General features: G+C 52.5%; 1 pseudogene; it reads right to left on the bottom strand.

Moving 5' to 3' along the window:
- Positions 1 to 1150: 1150 nt before the first annotated feature.
- LOC101282823 (60S ribosomal protein L5-like) lies at positions 1151 to 2361 on the bottom strand (annotated as a pseudogene).
- Between the last annotated feature and the right edge of the window lie 7255 nt (positions 2362 to 9616).

The following is a 9616-nucleotide window of genomic DNA, read 5'->3' on the forward strand; positions in this document are numbered from 1 at the left end:
AAGTGGGCAGAGACTTCTTCCTGTGTGCTAGCCTACAAGGGTCCTCAGAAGGTCATCTCATCCAGCCCCCACCACCCCACAGGGTCACATGTCCAAGGGGTACCGCTTGCCCCTCTTTTCCCCACCTCAAGGAACCCGCACTGTTTCAAGCTGTGGATAATTTCCCTGGGGGCCTGGGCCCTACGGGAGCCCACCTACCTAATGAGAGAACCAAAGTGGTCCTTTGGGCCCCTGAGCTGGGCGTTTGAAGCTTGGACACACTCATGTACAGTATGAAAGGATGACCTTTCATTTGCTATCCGGACATCTGTGCAGGAGAATCGAGACATCTCCCTACTCAGAACGCAGATAACTGTGTGCTCAGAATCTGGACGTTATTCACGGTAGCTAAAAGGTGGCAACAACCCATATGTCCATAAGTGAATGATGGGTAAACACAATGTGGTCTATCCACACAGTGGAATATTGTTCTGCCGGAACACGGAATGAAGCACTGGTACATGCCACAACATGGATGAACCTTGAAAACATGATGCTATGCAAAAGAAGGCAGACACAAAAGGCCAGACGGTGCAGAGTTCCATTTACATGAGGTACCTGGAATAGACAAATCCATAGACACAAAAGTGGACGAGAGGTTACCAGGGGCTGGGGGGAGGGGGAAATGGGGAGTTGATGTTTCATGGGTACAGAATCGGCAAATCCAGAAAAGGCAAATCTATAGAGACAGAAGGCAGCTTCGTGGTTGCCAGGGGGATGGGAAAATGAGGAGTGACTGCTTAATGGGTATGAGGTTTCATTTTGGGGTGATAAGAAAGTTCTGGAACTAGACAGCTACATAAAATTTACTTAATGCCACTGAATTACATACTTTAAAAGGCCTACAGGGCTTCCCTGGTGGCGCAGTGGTTGAGAGTCCGCCTGCCGATGCAGGGGACACGGGTTCGTGCCCCGGTCCGGGAAGATCCCACGTGCCGCGGAGCGGCTGGGCCCGTGAGCCATGGCCGCTGAGCCTGTGCGTCCGGAGCCTGTTCTCCGCAACGGGAGAGGCCACAGCAGTGAGAGGCCCGCTTACCGCAAAAAAAAAAAAAAAAAAGAAAGGCCTACAATGTTAAATTTTATGTTCTGTGTATTTTACCACATTAAAAAATTTTTTTTAACTTGTTCAATAAGTTTATTACTGTCTTTATCTGAAAAATCTTCGTAGAAATTGTGGTTTGGGTTATTAACTCTCAGCAGCCCGTTCCTGAGCTCTAAGGAAGCTTGCCTTCTTCTGAGCTACCCGATCTTTCTTCTGGGCAAGTGACATTTTGGGATGGTTCCACCTCTTTTTTTTTTTTGCGATACGTGGGCCTCTCATTGTTGTGGCCTCTCCCATTGCGGAGCACAGGCTCTAGACACACAGGCTCAGAGGCCATGGCTCACGGGCCCAGCCACTCCGCGGCATGTGGGATCCTCCCGGACCGGGGCACGAACCCGCGTCCCCTGCATCGGCAGGCGGACTCTCAACCACTGCACCACCAGGGAAGCCCCCACCTCTTCTTTTAACTTCTCATACACTGGATTCTCTCATATTGTAGCATGAGCTTTCTTATCCATCTCCTCCATCATGTCTGGAGTTATGTTTTTCTTTATGTATCGAGAGAGTTGTTTTTTGTAAGTATCTTCATCTTCTTCGATCAGGTAACGCACATAATCTGCAATGTTCTGCCCCATGATGTGGTTTCGGTGTACCTCAGCATTGAATTCTTTGCTTTCTGAATCATAACCAGGGAACCGTTTGGTACTGTGAGGGATAGACAAGCCTCCATCGACAGCTCCCTTCAGGGCCCCAACAGCGTTATTCTCAGTAGTAGTCCTGGCAAGCCCTGCATCCAAGTAACAGGTGAAGGCACCAGGTTGACCATCAACGCTTTCCACACTGTATTCACCTCCAGTCACCTCAACTTGGCCTTCGTAAATTCTGTCCATCCCAAACCTATTAAGAAGCCTGCGTGCCAGCAGCAGGCCAGTACAAGATGCTTCAGCGTAATTTGTCAGGCCAGCCTTCACACCATACTTCGGGAGTTCACGAGCACAAGCTGCACAAACGATCATACCTCCTTTTATACGGGCATAGCAATCTGACAAACGGTATCTCTGTGAGTTACCTGAACTGTCATTCTGTATTTGGGTGCACTGTACTTATTTTTATCTTGGATTACCAATCGTTTCTGAGCATAGTAGTCAGTTTTGCCCTCTTGCCGTCTTCTAAATTTCACTTGGCATCTCTTGAACTAGGCCTTATTCTTGACAACTTTAACAACCCCCATCCTGCAGAACAGAGGCCCTAGCCGCCACTGAGCTGCAGAACCAGCACGGCTCTGGTGGGGGAAGGCGGTGGATAAAGCAAAAAAAAATTTTTTTTTTAATGTCTGGGCACCCCGGGGTCGTCCTGTGCCCTGAGCCCAGCCCACGCTCCATGCAAGGCTCTGGGTCGTGACTGTTCCCCCCAGCACGTTAGGAGCCAGGGACAGTAGGGAGCTGATGGGCAGCCTCGCGCCCTGTGTCATTACCATTAATAACAAACAGCAATAGAGTGTATTTTTAAAACGTTCCCTAATGGAGATCCCCACGCAGCAACCAACACACTCAGATTACCCACTGGTCCCCTAACGATACTGACACACAAAAGCCATGTAGGCCATGGAGAGCTGGGGCGAGGCGGATGCTTCCTGGCATCTGGGAGATGTCCCTCACTTATCTCCTTCCCCGCCAGTCCCACTCCCCAGCTTTGCGCAGGTACCAGGGACAAAGGCAAGGGAAGGGGTCTTCCGCATCCTCTGGGTCCTTGCCAATGCCTTGGCCCTTTGACTTAGTTTCCCCCACAGGCTCCCTTTTCTGCTTGTCTCCCCAGAGGCTGTGCTTAGGGGTGTCGGAAGGGGACACTAGGCCTGTAGCTGTAGGAGTGGAAAGGGCAGTGCTGACCGTTGTGTGCACCCTGGTGTCTTAGACTGGCCTGCAGAGACCATCAGTCCTCTCTGACATATTTCAGGTGTGTCCTGGGCCCTGACTGTGCAGGGGTCATGCTCAAGCCCCCCCCCCAGCAAAGGAGCTGCAGAGCAGGGACTCAAAGTCCTGGTGGCTGGTCCACTCTTAGTTCTTCCACTTCATTCTCAGCAAAGGCAGAGCAGTTACCAACTCAGACTCTGGAGTCAGAGAGACCTTCCCCCAGGGAACCCCAGGCCAGGCAAGTCCTGGACTTCCCTAGCCTCAGTTTCCCCATCTGTGAAGGAGGCAAAGACGGCACCTCCTCATCAGCTGGGAGAATTACAGAGATGACGCATGTGGTGTCTCAGCGCTGAGTAAATGGTGACCATCATTCCAAACGTGAAGCCAAGCCTCGGCCTGCGTGGGCTCACCCTCTCCCAAGCTCCCCATGTCCACCCGCAGCCCAGGCCGGCACTGGCCAGAGGCCTCTCCACACTGGGCTCTGACATGATGAGCCCCATCCTGGTATTGGGCACTCACATGCTTTGTCAGATAACCCTCCCAGCAGCCCTGGGAGGGAGAGACTGCCGTTCCATTTTACAGACAGGAAGACTGAGGTCCAGAGAGACAGAGAGCTTGCTGGATATGGGATTCAAAAGCGGTCACCTGTGGTCCAAGAGCCATTGCTTTTAAGCACTACACGATGACTGACTGGGGTCGGGGATTGCCATGGTAGAGAGCAAGGTCCCTGCAATTATGTGATCCCTGTGTGCATTTTTCTGGAGAAAGGGCACATAGCTCATCAAATTCTCAAAGGGATTACAGGCAGATCTCTGTTTAAGTCCCAGCTTCTCCACATATTGACTCTGCGGCCTTGGGCATGTCACTTCCTCCCTGGTGCCTCAGTTTCCCCATTTTTCAAATGAGGGGTTTGACTGGAAAAATCTCTAAGTTATCTCCAAGCACTGGCATTTGCTCATTCCTGGACCCTCCTGTTAGATTCTCTCTTCCCTCCACCTCCCTCCTCACTCCTCATCCTAGCCTGGCCTCCCTGACGTAGCCTTGCAAACAGCTACAGGCCCAGCCAGCAACCACATCAAGGGCCAGAGGAAAGCCCGTCCCTGACTAGGGGAGGCCAGAGGGAAGGCAGCTGACACCCAGGAGCTTGGGGCTGGGCCTACTCTGCCTCTTTCTCCCCAGAGTTTCCTGATCCTGGTCCTTTTCTGTGGTCAACAAGGGCCCCAGCTAGACCCTGTCCAGAGGCCCCAGATCCCCTCGGTGACCCCTGAGCCAGCCACAGCCCACCCATCCGGTGAGATTTAATTGATTTCAATTGACAACCATAACAAGAAATCTCTTTTGGGAAACTTCGGAAATGGAAGGGAGGCCATTAGGAAATTTACATTTGCGAATATGATGTTTAATTAGCAATACCAATAAATTAATAGGAGAATCTTGCTGCAGTTCTGGGTTCATAAAACACCAGCCTCAGTCGGCAGGAGAATGCAGCAGCCCGTGGCTGCCTGAAGGGAGAGGACAAGGCCATCGGCTCATTGCCAGCAGTGCCCCCGCCCCCTCAGCCCCCAGCCCATCCCTTGATGGAGTGGGGGGCGGGGCAGGAAGAGGCCAGCATGGACTGGGGAAGAGGGAAGGTCTGAGTTCATATATTGGCTCGGCCACTTATTCCTTGGAGAAGTCGCTCAGCTTCTGAGCCTCCATGTCCTTATCTGTCAAATGGGGACATTGATCATGATATCCACCTCCCAGGGTTGTCGTGAAGATTAAAGGAATTAATATGGGTAAAAGCCCATAGACCAGAAGGAAGCTGGCACCAAATAAGTGTTACTTATTACTGCTGCTGCTCCTACTATTATTATTATTAATGGGATAACCAATGTGAGGCACCTGGCGTGGAGGAAGGGCTTGATAAATACTAGGTGTTGCTGGCTTTTCATTTTTCTTTCCTGAGCCCAACCCGCTCTTCTGGGCTCCTGGGTACCTAGCACGGTCACCCTGATGACACTTCACCACCGGAGTCACTGGCTCTCCACGGGCGGAGGCCATGTCTGGCTTATTGCTGTATCCCCGGCCCTGAGCAGGCATTGGAACACATTTGTTTGTTTGGTTTTTTGTTTTTAAAGTCTGTTAGGATATTTATTTTTTAAAAAAATATTTACTTATTTGACTGCGCTGGGTCTTAGTTGTGGCATTCGGGATCTAGTTTCCCGACCAGGTGTGGAAGCCAGGCCCCCTGCACTGGGAGCACGGAGTCTTAACCACTGGACCGTCAGGGAAGTCCCTTGAACATGTTTGTAAGCAAGCACAGATACTCAGCTCTGACATCACCTCCCCAGCCTGCAGACCGCCCATGACGGCTGATTACTTCTGGGATTTCGCTCGGGCTCCTTGGTGCTGCCCCCCCCCCCCAGCCCCTGTGATCCAGTCACCTGTCTCCCACCTCCTGGGCCTAAGGCTCCATCTTCTGCCATGAAGTCAGGCTTCCCCACTCCATACCAGCTCCCTCCTGCCCCTAGGCCTCTGCACGTGCGGGGTACACTTGGAGTGTCCTTCTCTGGCTGATAAACTTCTGTTCCTTCACCAAGACCCAGCCTTATCCAGTCCCCTCTGACTCCAAGCCCTGCGGGGGCTGGGAACCAGGAGGTCTTAGTCACCAGACCCACTCCTCCTCTTTCTCCATGCCACCACCACTGTGCACAGCACTTGTGACCGGGACTTGCTGGTCCCTCCCTTCAGAGGAGCTGTGCATGGCCCCTGAGCCTGTCCCCTGGAGGCTCAGATTACTCACCTTCTCTGGGCCCTGGAAGACCCGCTCCATGCCTCCTCTCAAGGAAAAAACTTCCCTGGCTGTTTCTCCAGCTTCCACGCTCTCACTTGGTTCCTACCTCTACCACCATGTTTCCCACTGTGTTGTAATAATTCGGCCGCCAGTTGTCTCTCTCCCTAGGTCTTTGTTCAGAACTGGGCCTTCTATCTCTTGCTCTTTCCAGGAATAGAGCCTGCTCTGCCCAAATGGATGAATAAACAAATGAATGAAACAGGGAGTGAGTTTAAATGTTGCCTCCTCCAAGAAGTCCTCCCTGGTCATCCTGGCTCTATTTGTATTCATCTCATGTATTTATCGTCTGTCTCCCCCACCAGATTGCCAGCTCATAAAAGGCAGGGACCTTCTTGTTTTATTTACCATGACCTTCCTGGCACCTCTCTTGGAGGCTGTCACATGCCTTTGCTAATACATATTCACTGGATAAATGAATGAATGAATGAGTAAATGAGTATCCGAATGCATGAGGGACTGAGTGAATGAATCAATGACAAACTGACTGGAGAATGAGTGAACAAACGCATGAAAGAATGAATGGATGTGACCATGAATGACAGGTGGAAAGTGCTTCCCAGGGCTGGGGACAGAGCCCAGCTTCTCCCGAGCCCTGGCCACAATGAAGATCTTGTTTCCCCAACTGTTTATTACATTGTGTGAAGTATATAGAAGACACGACAATAATTAAAGCAGACACAACAACAGGTAATTAATTGCATTTCCAAAATTTGATCCATGCATATGAATGAATGGGAGGTCACTGATTCAGCCACAGAGGAGCCCCCATGCTCCCCCGCGCTCTCCAGGGAACAGAGGTGGGGGGGTGTCTCTGCAGGGTGGAGCTTGCAGAGGTAGAGAGGACATCCCTGGGGAGACAGTCTCCTCTTTCTCACTCCCTCTCCTCAGCAACACAGATCCAGGTCGCGGGGAGATGATTAAGGTGATGGGGATGATGTCTATGGCGGGAGGGATGCTCCCAGGAGCTCCCAGCTCGCAGGAAGTCTCTAGCGGGGGTGGGGGGGAGGTGACCACTAGCTCAGCACAGAGCAGGAGGTGGGTCCCCAACCCAAGAAGACCCTGGGGTGCGTGCTTAAAAATGCAGAAGCTCAAATCCTCGCCCGGATACTCAGTCGGAAGGTCTGAATTAGACCTGTATCCAAATTTAAAGCAAGCTCTCCCGTCATTCTGGAAGCTTTGGGAACTTCTTGCTGGCTAACCTCTGGCAGTCCCTCAGGTCCTAGGCCCAGAACTACCCTTTCTCCTCACTGCCTGCTGCCCACCCCACAGCAGTGCCAGGGTTAGGACAAAGTCTGGTTTGGAGGACAGATGGCCTGGAGTCCAGGATGATGGATGGAGCAGGGCTGCCAGCCCCGCCCAGCCATTCAATATTAAGTTACCACGGCCGGAAGGAAGTTTGGACAGTAGGGGGTGAGATCCCTCTAGGCCCCAGGACAGAGAATCGAGTCTCTGGCTCAAGATTCTGCTAGAAAAATGTCCCCTCCTCCAGGAAGCCTTCTCAGCCCCAGGCTAAGTTGAATACCCAGTCTCTGGGCTCCTAAAAAGGCCAGGAGACCTACCTCTCTCTCAGCACTCATTCTGTGGAAAAGTGAGCTTCCTTCCTCCCCCTTGACAAGGTTGGGGCTGAGTCTGGCCCATCTCTGACTCCTGAGCCTGGGTGTGGCCTAGAGTGGGCACTGATGTTGACAAGTGTAGCAGGCAAAAGGAAGGGAACTTGGGTGGGCACTGGGCCCTGCCTTGTCCTTCCGCCTGCCCCAGAGGGCACCTGCAGCTTCTACCAACAGCCCCCATCACTCCGACTTGAGCACCCCAAGGACATCTCTCTGGCCATAGGAGCCAGAGCTTGGCCCCCTGTGACTCTCACTCAACCAATGAACCAGTGACAGATGGGAGTTGGTGGATAAATGGCCGCCCGCCCCCTCCGCCCCAACACTCTCACCTTGGGACAGTTCTGAGCTGTGCTCTAGTCTCTGCAGGAGTCAGGAGCCCTGGCTACTCACAGTGGCAACTGCTCATTGACACGTTTTCCTCATCTTCTCCCCACCCCACCCCGCCCCCGTTCTCCTTGGAGATCCCTCTCAAATGGCACACACCCAGATCCCTGGTCTGCTTTTGGGGAGACCCAAACTAAAAGAGCCACCAAACGAGGACCCCAACTTACTAACAAGAATTATCCTGGGAGGACCCTGGGTTGCCTTACAAAGCCCTGCACATCCCTCCACTCGCCTGGCCCATGCGGCCCCCTGTGATATGGGCACTGCTTTTATTCCCAGTCTACTGATGAAGAAACAGTCTCAGAGACGTCAGACTTGCTGGTTGAGGCAACAGAGCAAAGCAAAGGGAGACGGGCTGGAACCCGGGCCTCCCTCGAAGGAGCAAGACTTCAGGGTGAAGGATGCTAACAGGTTGTCAGGTTTCATCGCCCTGAACTGTCATTTTCTTAAGAGTCAAAACTATTTGGGAAACTATTGGAGGACCATATATTTCCTGTGTGTGCTTATACCTGCCAATCCCTGGGGCACTTAAGCTTGCAACCCATTTGTAGTGACCCAGGCCAAGTGCTGCCCCAAGATTTCACAAGGAGGGCTGTGGTCCAGCTCAGGATTCAAGTCAGATCTCCTGGGGGTGGGGTCCAGGAAACAAGAGGACTGTCTGGCAAGAGGCTGGAGTTCCTTCTCCCAGCTCCAGGCCTCTTGGCTCATCCCTGCCTCAGGCACTGAAGAGCGTAAGCCTGGGTTCAGATCTGAGCTGTGTGATCTTGGGCCCATGACTGTACCTCTCTGGGCCTTGATTTTCTCATCTGTAACATGGGGCTCAGAGTCCAAGTTCCCAGGGCGCTGCTGGCACTAGAGATCCTAACACGTGTCAGCCTTTCAGCAGGTGCTCAACAGATGGGCTGGAGACACTTCCCAGAGGCCCGAGGTCCCGGCCTCTGGAATGGTCGCCCCTCCTTTCTGGCTTATTAAGGCTGGGCAATGGGTCAGGCGACAGGAGGAATGACTGGGTGTGAGGGGGTGTCAACAGAGTCTGTTCTCAAGGAGGAGAGGCTGTGAGGCCCTGCTCCCCAGGGGCCTGCATGACTGGGAGTAAAAGAGCCTCTCAAACTCAGCAGAGACCTCTGGCTCCCTTCTCATTACCTGCCTGTTAGGACACAGTGGGCCTGGGGAACAGGCAGTCGTGGTGGTGGAACCCCAGAGGTCACAGCCATTGGGGGACACTCCAGGCCTTATCACCCTTGACCCGTGCCTTCTGCCACCTGGCATCTCCAGCTGGAGGGCAGCCAAGAAGGTCCATTCCTCCCCAAAAAGAGGTTCCCAGGAAGACACTTCCAGGACGCTTATTCTAAAATGACAGACACCCACATGTACATAGTGGGCTTTCCTGTATTTTAACTTAAAAAAAAAAAAATGTTCTACAGAAACTTGGAAACACTTGTGATAGTGTTGGCATTAAGTTTTTGATAACGTTAACTTAATCAGATAATTATATATTTAGATATTTACCATGAGCTATAGAGACCAAAATGTCACCAAATAATTTGCACTCATTTTTATAAGCAGATTAAGTCGCATTCTCTGCTCTCCCTTGCCTTCCAGCTGGTCTTTCCTGAGGCTGCACTCCCGGCCCAGCCCAAATAAGGGTGCAGAAGCCCTGGGGTGAGAGGGAGTGGGCTTCCCCATCCCACCTCCACCCGGGGATCGGATCCCTAAGAGACCACGCAGGCCTGCCCCAGGCTTCGTGCAGCCTCCCCGACCGCCCCAAACGCCCCCAGAAGAGGCCCTCAGTCTT

This window comes from Orcinus orca, chromosome 1 (genome assembly GCF_937001465.1).
Source record: "Orcinus orca chromosome 1, mOrcOrc1.1, whole genome shotgun sequence".
Classification (NCBI taxonomy): domain Eukaryota; kingdom Metazoa; phylum Chordata; class Mammalia; order Artiodactyla; family Delphinidae; genus Orcinus; species Orcinus orca.